This window comes from Homalodisca vitripennis, chromosome 5 (genome assembly GCF_021130785.1).
Source record: "Homalodisca vitripennis isolate AUS2020 chromosome 5, UT_GWSS_2.1, whole genome shotgun sequence".
In the NCBI taxonomy this organism is placed as follows: Eukaryota; Metazoa; Arthropoda; class Insecta; order Hemiptera; family Cicadellidae; genus Homalodisca; species Homalodisca vitripennis.
The window spans coordinates 108,252,218-108,264,931 of NC_060211.1; the positions used below are offsets into that span (position 1 = coordinate 108,252,218).

General features: G+C 32.6%; 1 long non-coding RNA gene across 4 annotated transcripts; it reads right to left on the bottom strand.

Annotated features, from left to right (window-relative positions):
* Positions 1–1,875: 1,875 nt before the first annotated feature.
* On the bottom strand, positions 1,876–12,033 carry LOC124362687. Of its 4 annotated transcripts, none has more exons than XR_006922491.1 (4): positions 11,889–11,928; positions 5,569–5,615; positions 3,432–3,733; positions 1,876–2,151 (listed from the first exon to the last, which is right to left on the bottom strand). It is a non-coding gene; the product is annotated as an uncharacterized LOC124362687 (long non-coding RNA). The 4 variants fall into 4 exon arrangements; XR_006922489.1 differs by having other exon boundaries at positions 1,877–2,151; positions 3,432–3,730; positions 11,889–11,991; XR_006922488.1 differs by lacking the exon at positions 5,569–5,615 and having other exon boundaries at positions 1,877–2,151; positions 3,432–3,730; positions 11,889–12,033.
* Between the last annotated feature and the right edge of the window lie 681 nt (positions 12,034–12,714).

Sequence of the window (12,714 nt, forward strand, 5' to 3'; positions counted from 1 at the left end):
CTAGATACGAGTCACCATTTAAATTACCATTGATAAATAATGGGGCCCATAATTTGATTTCCTGTAATACCTTCCCAAACGTTAAGTTTCTGTGGATGCTGTGTACGACTCAATCTGCCACTTTCACATTCTAACAGTAGTTGTGTTACTGGTAATAATTATTGATTCCTGGCTTTGATTACTACATTGTCAGATGATGGGAGGGGAACATTTTGAACACTTACTTTGATCACAGGTACTTAAAAATTGGTGTTTACTTGTAATACTTAATAATTTACATTGTTCAATTGTTTTAAAATTCAAATAGCTATAACTACTGAATGAATCCACCCTTTGAAGTCCGGTTTGCGGCATTGTACTCTGCTAAGTAAGACCTTTAATTTGATACCAAACTTGACCTATGCTGCTATTTAAGAATTTTGTCTGACTCCTTGTGGACCTTGTAACACGATGTTCCTTACATCATGGGTAGTTTCTAGTTTCTTAGTCTTTCTTTTTAGGATTACCTCTACTCCTTACCTCTATTCTGTTTTTGGCAACCAAAGAAATGTGATTCCATACATTAATTATACTGCATATCTTGTAAGGGAAGGGGAAAGTGGAACATAAATAAATATGAGATGAGCTCTAAGTTAAATTAAAGATTAATAGTAAAATCTTTAATCATAAAATCTATTTTTTCTCGATCCACAATTAAATTTTTTGTGTTAAGTTGTCATCTATTAGAATTGGATTAAATAGAGGAAGAGCTGAGTTGGCGAGATCAGGGGTGCACATAGTGCCAGTGCATAGACAGGGTGGTAGTGACTACGAAATGGCAAGTGCACAGATGAGGAGGCATGGAAAAAAATAATGGAATTAGTGTATCTTAAAACATTTTGTTAAAACAATATTGAGTGTTAAATACGTCCGACACTTATTTAATTTAATCCATAAAGTTCAATGCTTATTGTCTCAATAATCTGGTTGGTGTCTTGTGGAGATCATCAAGTCAAAAGAGTAGTGTTGTGTAATATGACATGCAAAGCAATATGGTTCATTGGTGTGTAGTTAAGTGCCATCTAGTCACCCTACACTTGTACAACAAATATTTAAAAATTTATTTTCACAATATATTATGAAATTTCATTCCATTTTATATCATGATTTTCAGACCAGTATGATCGCCATATATTTAATTATTTTCCTCTTGCGCATGCTTAACGTTACGTATTGAGATTTTCCACCGGAAGAAGAATAAAACTGTACTAGTTCAATTCAATAAAAATTATTACTTAGTCCCAAAAACATATCCAGAAAAAATTTTGGGGGTTCCAGTCAACTGATATTTTCCCGTGCAGTGGACAGAGAGTAAAGCCCCATTTTGTTCCTTAAAAAGTTCTTGACCCGTTTCTTTGTTGAGAATGATCTTACAGCAGTACATATCAGTCATACTGAATTATTTAAATATTAATAATCGTTTACTGAAAAAGAAATTGAAAATTTTGGGGGCTTGGACCCCCTTGCTGGCTACGTCCTTGCTTAGTCGTAATTAAGGATCAAAACTCACTAACTCCCAATCATAAACAGGTCAAAACTCTGTAACTCCAGGTATGGGTGTCAAAACTTTCTAACTACAAATATATTTTCTAATTTACAAGAACACAGTGTAAGTTTTACAAACATATTTTGTATCAAAAAGTTTCTATGATTCTTTTTCAAATAAACAAGTTCTACATTTCTACAAGTTCTAAACCATAACTATACCAAAACTGTATAGTTTTTTTTAATGAAAATAAACTGTTTCCAAACAAACATGTATTTTTTAAACTTACCTAATCTTAAAATAGTAAACCCTAATTGTATGACATTTAGTTGCTTTATTTTTATAGTATAAACTACCGTTGTGCACAAGTTCGCTCTACTTACCTCCAAGGATGGAACGTCAAGGAATGGTCCAGAAGACACAACATGACCCAACGGGTTACCAGAAAGACTGACAAACTTCAAATTACTGTTTTCATGAAAAGTCCATGGAAGGATCTGGTATAAGTTATTTGCCGCTAAGTCAACTGAGTGCAAGTACGTCAATCCTGTAAAACTGTGCAGTCCAATTGTGCGAAGTGAGTTGTGTCGCATGACCAGTCTTACAATTTCAATCAGTCCAAGGTTCTGAAATTTTGAAATACATTAATACATTGAAAGTTAAATAAAAATATTTTAACCAAACATTTTGAGAACAACATATGGTGTATTCATGGTAGGATTTATATGCTTTAGCTGTAAATTTCCAGTGCACTTTTATTTAAGATTATCTACTGTCTCACATTACTTCAAAGATCAGACTTATAGGAGTATTAATCGCTGTTGATAAAGTAAGTTTTCTGCCTATTCTCAATGCTGCAGTAATTTTTTCACGAATTTTGGTATTCAGCGGTTTGGTCCTTGTTGATGATATAAAAACTGCCAAGGGAGCTGAGAACTGTGAATAAAGATGTAGAAATAGGTTATTAATCTGTGCTTCTATTAAATGCATTTCTAGACAACTAAGAAAATAGCACAAGTTACGAACTTTTACTGCTTTAAACTTTACTCATCAATAAATAACTCGCAAATTGTTTAAAGATTCTATTCAAATAGGTAGTATGTTAATAAATTATACATATATTTATTATTGTCAAAATGAATCGTTTAAAACGTTTTGTATCAATAATGTTTTGTTAAGCAAACCCTGTTTTGAGCTACATTAGGTGAATAAGAATGCCAAGGTATAAAATAGGTCAATTGCCTTAGTAGTAGTAGAGTGTCTGTTATAGAAATATATTATGTGATTGTGATTGACTTGAGATAACCCAGTCATGACTCACCTGGATATAAAATGCAAAAGACTGACAAACAAATTGGGGCTCTTAATTCTCATTCAATTCACATCTTTTGCAAGCTTCCTTTTTGAAATCATGAAATGAATACGTTATATCAAATTCTTGATTCTAGCTAAAGATATTATTTATTCAACAATCAGAGCTGTGATTAATTTATTAACACGGGTTGGTTCAACAAAATCAATTATTATAGAACTACATATTGTGATTTATACAGTTTAGTTGATTACACTATTTCTTTCTAACTTCATCAAAGCTTATTCTCAAGAAGAACTTTAAGATAATGCTAATACCCATACAAGTAACCTTATTGTTTTTCGTTCTGATAACATTAACATGTTCGCTTCCAGAGGTTACAGTGATATTGTACATTACAATCCTCTATACTAGACACTGTGCCACTTGGAAGTCAAAAAGCTAACATTTACTATAGCTACAGTAGTATAGTGTGGCTATAAAACATTATCAAAGCACACGTTTGAGTTAATTTTCAACAATTTTAATATTGTTTTGTAACACAAAATAATAGATATATTTTTAAAAGTAACAAATTACTAATGATAAACTTACTTGAAACCCTCTATCTTCGAGAACAGAGATGGAGTTGTTTGACAAATCCAAGCTTTGTACCCGTCTTGGAACAGACAAATCTATGTTGTCTAGCCTCCTGGCCACACAGGACACACTCCTCATGTAGTTGGTGGTGTTGAGATAGCAAACACAGTACCGTGGACATCGCACAGTTTCAGCCAAACCTCCAGTGACTGACAGCAGGATAGCTGCTAGTAAGTTTAAATAACTTAACATAAAACTTGATGCCATTCTTCTGCTCCTGCCAATTATAGAAGTTCTGTTGCATCATTTCACATCTGCTGAAATACAACATGTTGTATTAAAACAATTTTAAACTGACATTTTAAAACAATTGCTTATAAAGTATGTTTATTATTTTCCGCTTTATTTAAGAAGTTTTTTAGTTTTGTATATTTCAGCAACCTTTTAAGAGTCAAACTCAAAATTTCCCCAAAGGATCTAATGTGAAACTTTAAATTGTTTAGTCAGCTATCATCAATTTTCGCTTAATAAAACAACCGTCAGATTTTTTACTTTCAAAGTCAAAGTTTACTCACTGAGTTGGTTCAGCATGAAGGTTCCAACGAACATTTTTTAAATTGTTATATGAATGAAATAACTGCTTTATGAATCAAACTTGAGAACATTTAGATACTTATTAAACTGGAACAATCTTGGGTAAGATGCACAATTCAAAACAACATTGCTATACATGTGGCAATACTTCCACTGGTTTGTGTACTTTGTAATATTTTGAACAGTCTTATCAGTTTGTACACAATAAACACACACCTTGTTAACCTGTATATACAAGTTTTATTATTTAATAGGAATCAATACAACCTTTTCCTATATAGGTGATCCCTACGTGATGCGCACTGATATAATTTGTGTATCTGAGAAGTGTATTTCTACCTAGTTGATCAAGGTTAACCTCCTTGCAATATGCTGGGTAATGGTGAGCTGATCAGCGTCCTTCGCCAAGAGAACAAACTCCAACGGCAGATCGAAGAATTGCGTCTGCAAGCAGAACAACCAAAGCAGCAGCAACAGAATCGAGGTGAAAATGCAGACAGCAACAGCTGTTGGAGGTTTCCGGTGTCAACGCCAGTGATCACCATCGCGTAGTATATCGTGTTGCTGCTGCCTTTTTGGTCAGACAAACGAGCCTGTGGTTTGCCCAGGCTTTGCAGTCGTCTCTGTTCTCTTGCTGGTGCGACCGTTGTGCAGGATAACCTCTTACGGCAGCTCTGACCTCAACAGCACCCGTCCAACATTCGTGTTATCCTCGCAACGCAGTTGGAATTGGCACTCGAGAAACTTGGCAAGGTCGCTGACAAGATCTTAGAAGTCGTTCTGAGCACATCATCGATTCTCTGTAAATACCGTGCGACGTGACAAAAGTACCGAAATATTGGTTATTTTGGACGCAATTGTTAATTTACAAAAGCAAATTGGCGAGCTCTCGAATTCTTGCTCTCACGTTTTTTTATCTCGTAGCTCAAAGCGTAACTGAGAGTCCAGCCCCTACACGAAACGCTGAATCTCCGGATCAAGTATGGTGGTATCATTCAAAACGCTAAAAAGTGCCTTGCAGTTTTTCGGGAAATGGTCAAAAACAGTCTGTAAGGACGGCATCTTATTGTAGTTGATAAAGCGTTAAAACAACTTTCTTGTTGATATTAGTTCTGATTTTGTTATTTTCCTCGTCGTCTTCTTCGTGAACGGTTTTTTTAACCTTGAATCTTAATTTGGGACTCTGACATAACTTCTTATGGAAATGTATTTTATTTGATGTGCCTGAGTTTCTTGATATTACTCGATCATCTGGTTTACCACACAATCACAAATCATTTTATCATATTTGTACAACTCCTGGACAACTAGTGACAAGAAATTTATTTTCGTTTGAATCCTGAAAAATACAATGTTGCTCGCAAAGAGTTTAATGATATGTTGCAAACTGAAACAACTCATCCTTCCAAAAGTGAGTGGTCGTCTCCTTTATATTCAGCACCTAAAAGGGATTCAAGCTGGCGTCCTTGCGGTGATTATTATGCATTAAATGCTCTAAATATTCTGTATTAATATAGTTATGGTAGGAAGGGTTGGTTCTATTTGAATGTTCACCTACCTTTTATTACAGCATCTGGTATCTGTCTCAGACTAGACCCCTGGAATCTGGAATCATGTTTGTTTGAAGAGATAAAAAAAGTCGGTGACATAGAAGCTCAAAACAAACTTTTAAATCGTTTCGACATCATGTTACATCGATGGAGCAACCTTGAGCATCCATTTAGCTTAGCAGTACTTCATAATAATCAAAGAGATTACCTTCTTGTATTATCACGGGGTCATTCCACATCAATTCAAACCAGAAAAAAAAATAATTTTTTTCACCAAACACCTCAGATTTTTATGAAACTTGGTACATTTGTTTCTATATATAGAGATTAATAACACCACCAAATTTTAAATTTTTATCTCACATACTTTTTTTAGTTATGGCACTTTAAAGTTTGGGTCGTCTTCTCAATTTTCCCGAGCCTTGGATAGTGCCCAGTAAAACGTGTATTAGGATAGAAAAAAAAAATTCTCATTCACTTATGTATTTGGCACCCAATCTTGGTGAAATTTTTCAAGGTAGGTTTATATAAGTATAAGGAAGTTAAAAAAATATATAACATAACCCTAAGCTAAGCATAAAATATTATAAAAAAAAATATTTTTTTGAACTTTTTACAATTTAAAAAAACGGGAACATGGCTCAGCGTAAAATTAAATATCTCAAAAAGGGAATGAGATAATCAAGAATTTTTTTTCCCCCCTAAATTATCTATATGAAGTGGGCTTTAATTTAATAAAATAAAAGTTTTGTGTATTTTCTTCCTGTCTATTAACTAAGGCCATTGCAAGTTACAATATATTAATTACAATCAAAGCGAGGTTGTACCCAGTCTCAATGGCTACAGATTGTTAATGAAAATTAAATACAATTTTTAATAATTTTTAATTTAACATTTTAATAATTATAATGTTCTATATAAACATTATAATTATTATAATATTTATATAGAAGCTTAGTTTAACACAGTACTGTACCTAAGTTCAATGTCAACATTCATGTTTAAATAGATTAGACTACAGAAATAAACAGGCAGATATTCTACCTCCTAATCTGGCAAGTTGCAACACGAGGTTTTCATGTCATGACAGGCTGCTTTTCTAGGCAGTGTATCTGACAGTTATGGAGCCAGTCTGATTACTAGTGTCCCAAGAGGTAACAGTGTTATAAGCTGTGGTGGTTATAAAGTGGTGTTTACCTTTCTTTGGATTTATGATATTGTGTTAGTGTGTGTGTCTGAGTGTTGAATTGAGTTTTAACTAAGGTGCCAATCTTTAAAAAACCTAATATTAATACAAAGATTAATGATATTCCATATACTTGTATAGATCAAATTTTTGAACTTAATTTTTTGAAATTTTCGTTGTTTTATGATGCATTTGTAAAGAAGAGAAATTTAACCTGCTTTTAAATCAATTAGAAATGGACAATAAGTGTAGTATAGGGCTATTAAAACTGACAGAATGCCACAAATTAACTTATGTTACAAAAAAAGGGCTAGAAAATGTTAGTGATTTGTCTGAAGAAAATCTCAACTTGATTAAAATAAGAAGTGAATTAGATGATAAGGAAATAATTAACATTTGTTTTGCATCATAAGAGTTTATTTTTGACCAAGTACGAATTCCTCCAAAAAGTCTGTTGTGATCCTTTTAAAAAACATAAGAAACCCATTAAAAAATGGCTTAAGAGTTGTAAGTATCAGCAAAGTCAGCCTGTATCACAAAAGGTTTAAAGGTAAAACCAGGGAAAAGTTGTGCACCAATTGCTCTAAAAATTATATTCTCTACTCCAAATGACTGTGAAGAAGAATCACATGATGATGATCTTTTTACACTGCCGACTGAAACTGAAACTCAGTTACAAAAAGAAGAGGCTATTGATTCTCTAAATTCCTCTTTAACGGATATTGGTTGTTCACCTCTTAAATTACATGCGTTGAATGAAAACTCCAAAATTGGTTATGCACAAAATAAATTAGAAAAACTGCATCAAAAATGTAAAAAAGAAAATTGAAACAGTTTTTAGATGTTTCAGTTGCCACCAAAAAATACCTAAATTGCAAAAAACAGCTGAACAAAAAGCAGATGAAATGGACCTGCTTGTTGAGAATATAAAAAGTGAAGTAAATAAACTTTCATCAAAAAAGAAAATACAACTATTAACGATTCCAGCATCACTGAATTGGTCGAGAACAAAAAATCAAAGATGCCTTTGAAGTGTCTGATTATTCTGCTAGACAGGCACAAAAATTGTACAAAGAAAAAAGGACTTTTGGCTGAACCTTGAACCAAGAAGAGGAAAGAAACTCAGTCCTGAAGTTGTGGAGTTGGTCACAAATTTTTATCAAAGCGACGAGCAATCAAGAGTTTTGCCAGGTATGAAAGATGTAGTAAGCCTGGGAAAGAAAAAATATGAGAAGAAAAGATTAATTTTAAGTAACCTCAATGAAATATTTGCAAACTTCAAAAGGGAACATCCTGACATAAAAATAGGGTTCTCCAAGTTTTGTACTCTTCGTCCCAAATGGTGTGTTCTGGCTGGTGCTAGTGGAACACACTCTGTTTGTGTGTGTACTATTCATAAAAATGTGTTGCTCTTAATACATGCAGCACAACTGGAAGAGAGTCACAAAGATCTACAAAATCTTCTTTTATGTGAAAATCCAACTCAAAACTGCATGTTAAGGCGATGTGAAACATGTCCCTCAAAAGACAATCTGACAACATTCTTACAAGCAAAGTTTGAAAACTATGAAGAAGATGATAGAATAGAATTCAAACAGTGGGTAGCTACAGACAGGACACAGATGATAACACAAACTTCAACTATTGATGAATTTGTTGACGAGTTGGCAACAAAAATAGAAAAACTGATCCCTCATTCTTATATTGCAAAAAGCCAGTCCAGCTATTTTAAAAGCTTAAAGGATAACTGTGCGCCAAACGAAGCCATTATATCAATGGACTTTAGTGAGAATTTCTCATTTGTGATTTCAAGATGAGGTGCAGGGTTATCATTGGACCTCAGACTCCTGTACTGTTCATCCAGTAATTATTAACATGTGTGTTGACGAGGAAAAAATAGTCTCATCACATTGTGTAATCTCCGATGACTTAAATCATGATGTTTGTATGGTTTATAAAATACAAGAAACCCTGTTAGAGTATGTCAAGGAAAATTATCCCAATGTCACGGATGTTCACTAATTACAGTGACGGTTGCGCCGGACAGTACAAGAACAAATACAACTTCATGAACCTTTCACTTCATGAAAAAGACTTCAAAATTAAAGGCCAATGGTCTTTCTTTGCTACAAGCCACGGCAAAACTGAATGTGACGGTATTGGGGGGAAACTGTTAAAAGGTTGGCGAGAAAAGCAAGTCTTCAAAGGCCTCTTCAAGATCAAATACTAACAGCAGCTACCTTTTACGAGTTTTGTAAATCAAACATATCCAAAATAAATTTCCATTTCATTTTCAAAAGAATCAGCAGATGATGTTCGCCCGACAGCTTGAAACACGTTTTGAAAACCTTAATACTCTTCCAGGTACCAGAAGTTTTCACAACAACTTGTAGACCCTTGGACTCTTCAGGAACATTAGATGCAAGGCGAATTAGTACTGATGAACATCCTAGCCTAACGTACAATTTAAGGAGAGGGTTGGCCTTAAATGTAAGAGAAGAAGATTTGTACCCCTCACGCTACATTGCTTGTAAATACGACAATCTTTGGTTCTTTGGGATAATAACAAATGTTGCCAAGGAAGATGGAGACGCTACAGTAAAATTTTTCTTCATCCAGCAGGACCATCCCCCTCATTTTTACTGGCCAAAACGAGATGATATATGTGATGTGCCGATTCCACACATCCCTTGCAGTGGTTGAGCCTCCACACACCTCGACTGGAAGAACATATCAATTCTCACCAGAGTGCATAAAAATTAATTGAAAAGCTAAATGGTTCATTAACTTTCAAAGCCTTAAAATAAGTACAGTGAAAGGGTGAATTATGATTTCCAAACATAAAAATGTAAATTTATCCTTGTTTAACAAGCTATACCCATTTATTGAAACCAGGCGAACTTCACATTGCTCGTAAGTAATATAATGTCACTTTCAATGGTATCAATAAATAGAAGGAAGAAAATACACAAAACTTTTATTTTATTAAATTAAAGCCCATTTCATATAGATAATTTAGGGGGGAAAAAATTCTTGATTATCTCATTCCCTTTTTGAGATATTTAATTTTACGCTGAGCCATGTTCCCGTTTTTTAAATTGTAAAAAGTTCAAAAAATATTTTTATATAATATTTTATGCTTAGCTTAGGGTTATGTTATATATTTTTTTTTAACTTCCTTATACTTATATAAACCTACCTTAAAAATTTCACCAAGATTGGGTGCCAAATAAGTGAATGAGAATTTTTTTTTCTATCCCTAATACACGTTTTACTGGGCACTATCCAATGCTCGGAAACTGAGAAACGACCAAACTTTAAAGTGCCATAACTAAAAAAGTATGTGAGATAAAATTTAAAATTTGGTGGTGTTATTAATCTCTATATATAGAACAAATGTACCAAGTTTCATAAAAATCTGAGGTGTTTGGTGAAATGACCTGGTTGAATTGACATGGAATGACCCCACGTCAATTTTAATTATTATCATCATCAACTAAAGCTGCTAAGATTCGAGGATTTTACAAACATTAGAGGTAGGCAAATGTTTTTAAAAATGGGTTGCTATTTTCATTTCTATTCTAATTCTCAATTTTACTAAAATAGATTTTTCAAGTAACTGAAACTAGGTTTATTAAAAAATCTGATTCTCATTTTAAATTTTATCTAGATTTCAAGTTATAAATTTAATATTAATCGTTTGCTACTTTAATATGGCCATTCACTTCATGTATGAGTACTTCGCAAGGAGCAGGTGAGATTTGTCTCCAAGAAACAAAAAAAATTATATAGATATAAATGTGATGATATAAAATAAAATTAGTTAGGATGATAGTGAATAATCAGAGTTGTTTACCACGCTACAATGGTATTACAATTATACATCATACTATGGTTTTATTCACCTTTTCCATCCTGAAATATTACCCACTTCCTCCCTCCCAGTTTTGATTCTGTGTATGCACACCGTCGTTCTTATTTTTATTAAACACAATTTTATTATTTAACTATTTGTATTTACAAACTAGTCAAAAATATTTAATCCATTCAAAATATAAGGTAGATAAGAGATGTGGAGAGGTTTTTTAACATCTAGTATACACATTTTAAAAATAATATTGTATCACTTACTGTCTAAACAAAACTTTTTCACTGTCTGTAACCCTTGTCTATAAAAATACTGGGAACGAGTTTTAAATTCTTGTCTATGACCTTCTTAACAGAACCCCTTAACATATTAAACAGTTTATTTCTGAACCTAATTTAATGAATTTCTGATGTGAAAAAAGGTTTTGTTATGGGAATCTAGAATTTCACATAACATTTTTGACTTTTAACACACACAAAAAACGCTCAATTTTGAAGGTTTAGCACTCCAAACAGGGTATTAAGTTTTCTTGGATTATATTGTTTCATATTTAACACTTTCATTTGGATTAAATATGTTAGATTTTTAATTAAAAGTTCAGCAATTTCACAGTCAATATCTGGTAGTGGTAGTAGTAGACAGTAAACGGTGATAGTTGCCCAAGGTGTTTAAATCTACGTCTATAACTAAACCTTAATATGCTTCAATAAGCTAAAATGTTTTTTTTAAACAAGATACTTAAAAAAATGTCTTGAATATGCCAGGACCCTAGGGCTCAGAGCACATGTGCTCACTCAACCCTTAACTGCATTCCTGCCTTAATAGCTTGCAACATACTGGCTTCATTATTTGATTGAATGCTATCTTCATTACTTCTATATTCTAACTAGTTGAAGATGCAAAACTACGGCTGGCCTTCTCATCTAAAAATTAGAGGAAATGAGGAAAGAAGCATTTGTAGATGATGATGCAATATTCAATAATATAGTAAGACAAACATCCAAGTCTGTTTTTTATTTAATTTTTAAAATATTTTCAACTTAATAATTAATATTAATTACCGTTAATGATTATATTTTTGTTATTATGAGAAAACCCGTTAATGTACAATTACAAGTTTAGGTTATACTAAGTTAAAAACAAAAGTGGAAGTAACTTCATTATTTGCAATTATTATTAAGAGTCTCGTCGATACCTGTGTGTAATTCTTAAGTATAATCATATTAAAGAGTGACAATAAATATTTTATGTGAAATTATATTATTATTGTTTACCTGAGTCAGACCATTGTGCACCTTACACTGGCTAAGAAGATATGACTAATATAGGAAAGCAGTTGATAAATGATTATCTTATCTTAGTTCTGAGAATAGTCACACCTGCACCTTTGCCTATTAGCATAGGCCGTATACATCTCAAACACGCTAACATAGGTATTATAGCAGTTGCTATGTCAATTTGATTATGTATTTGTTTCAACATTTTGAAAGATTCTACAGTATTTAATGTAATAAGTACCATGCATATATTGTACTAATCCGTGTTGTAATAATAATGATCTGTACTTTTTATTTTGTACAGAAAACTAAGATTTATTGAAACGTTGAGTCAAACACTTGGATGTTAGATTTTAAGGATCATTGAAGTAAGGTATTTTGCACCAGGTTTTCTTTGCCATATCTGAGGGCATTTGCACCAAACTCTTCGATGACAAGGATAAGGCCACACTTCATTTGCAAAATTTATTAATTTTAATTATCATACATTCATGTTTCTCTTAAATACCCACGTGGGTGTGTCAGTGTCGCAATTAATCGTTAATAAAATCGATAATTTCCCTTTTATACAATATCAGAATTCACTTGTTTAAACATAAAAGATAAAATGCAGAAGTAGATAGTTTGTGCGGTTTTCGTAAACAAATAATTGACTGTAAGTGATAAAAATTTAATTAAAATCATGAGTGTCTTTTTTTAAAACAAACTTTGTTTTTATAAAAAACACAATTTTTCTGAACAGATCAGAGTAATTATTTATTTTATAATTGGTATAATTTTAATTATTGGTTAAGTTTTCTGGTTCACACTACATCATAATTTT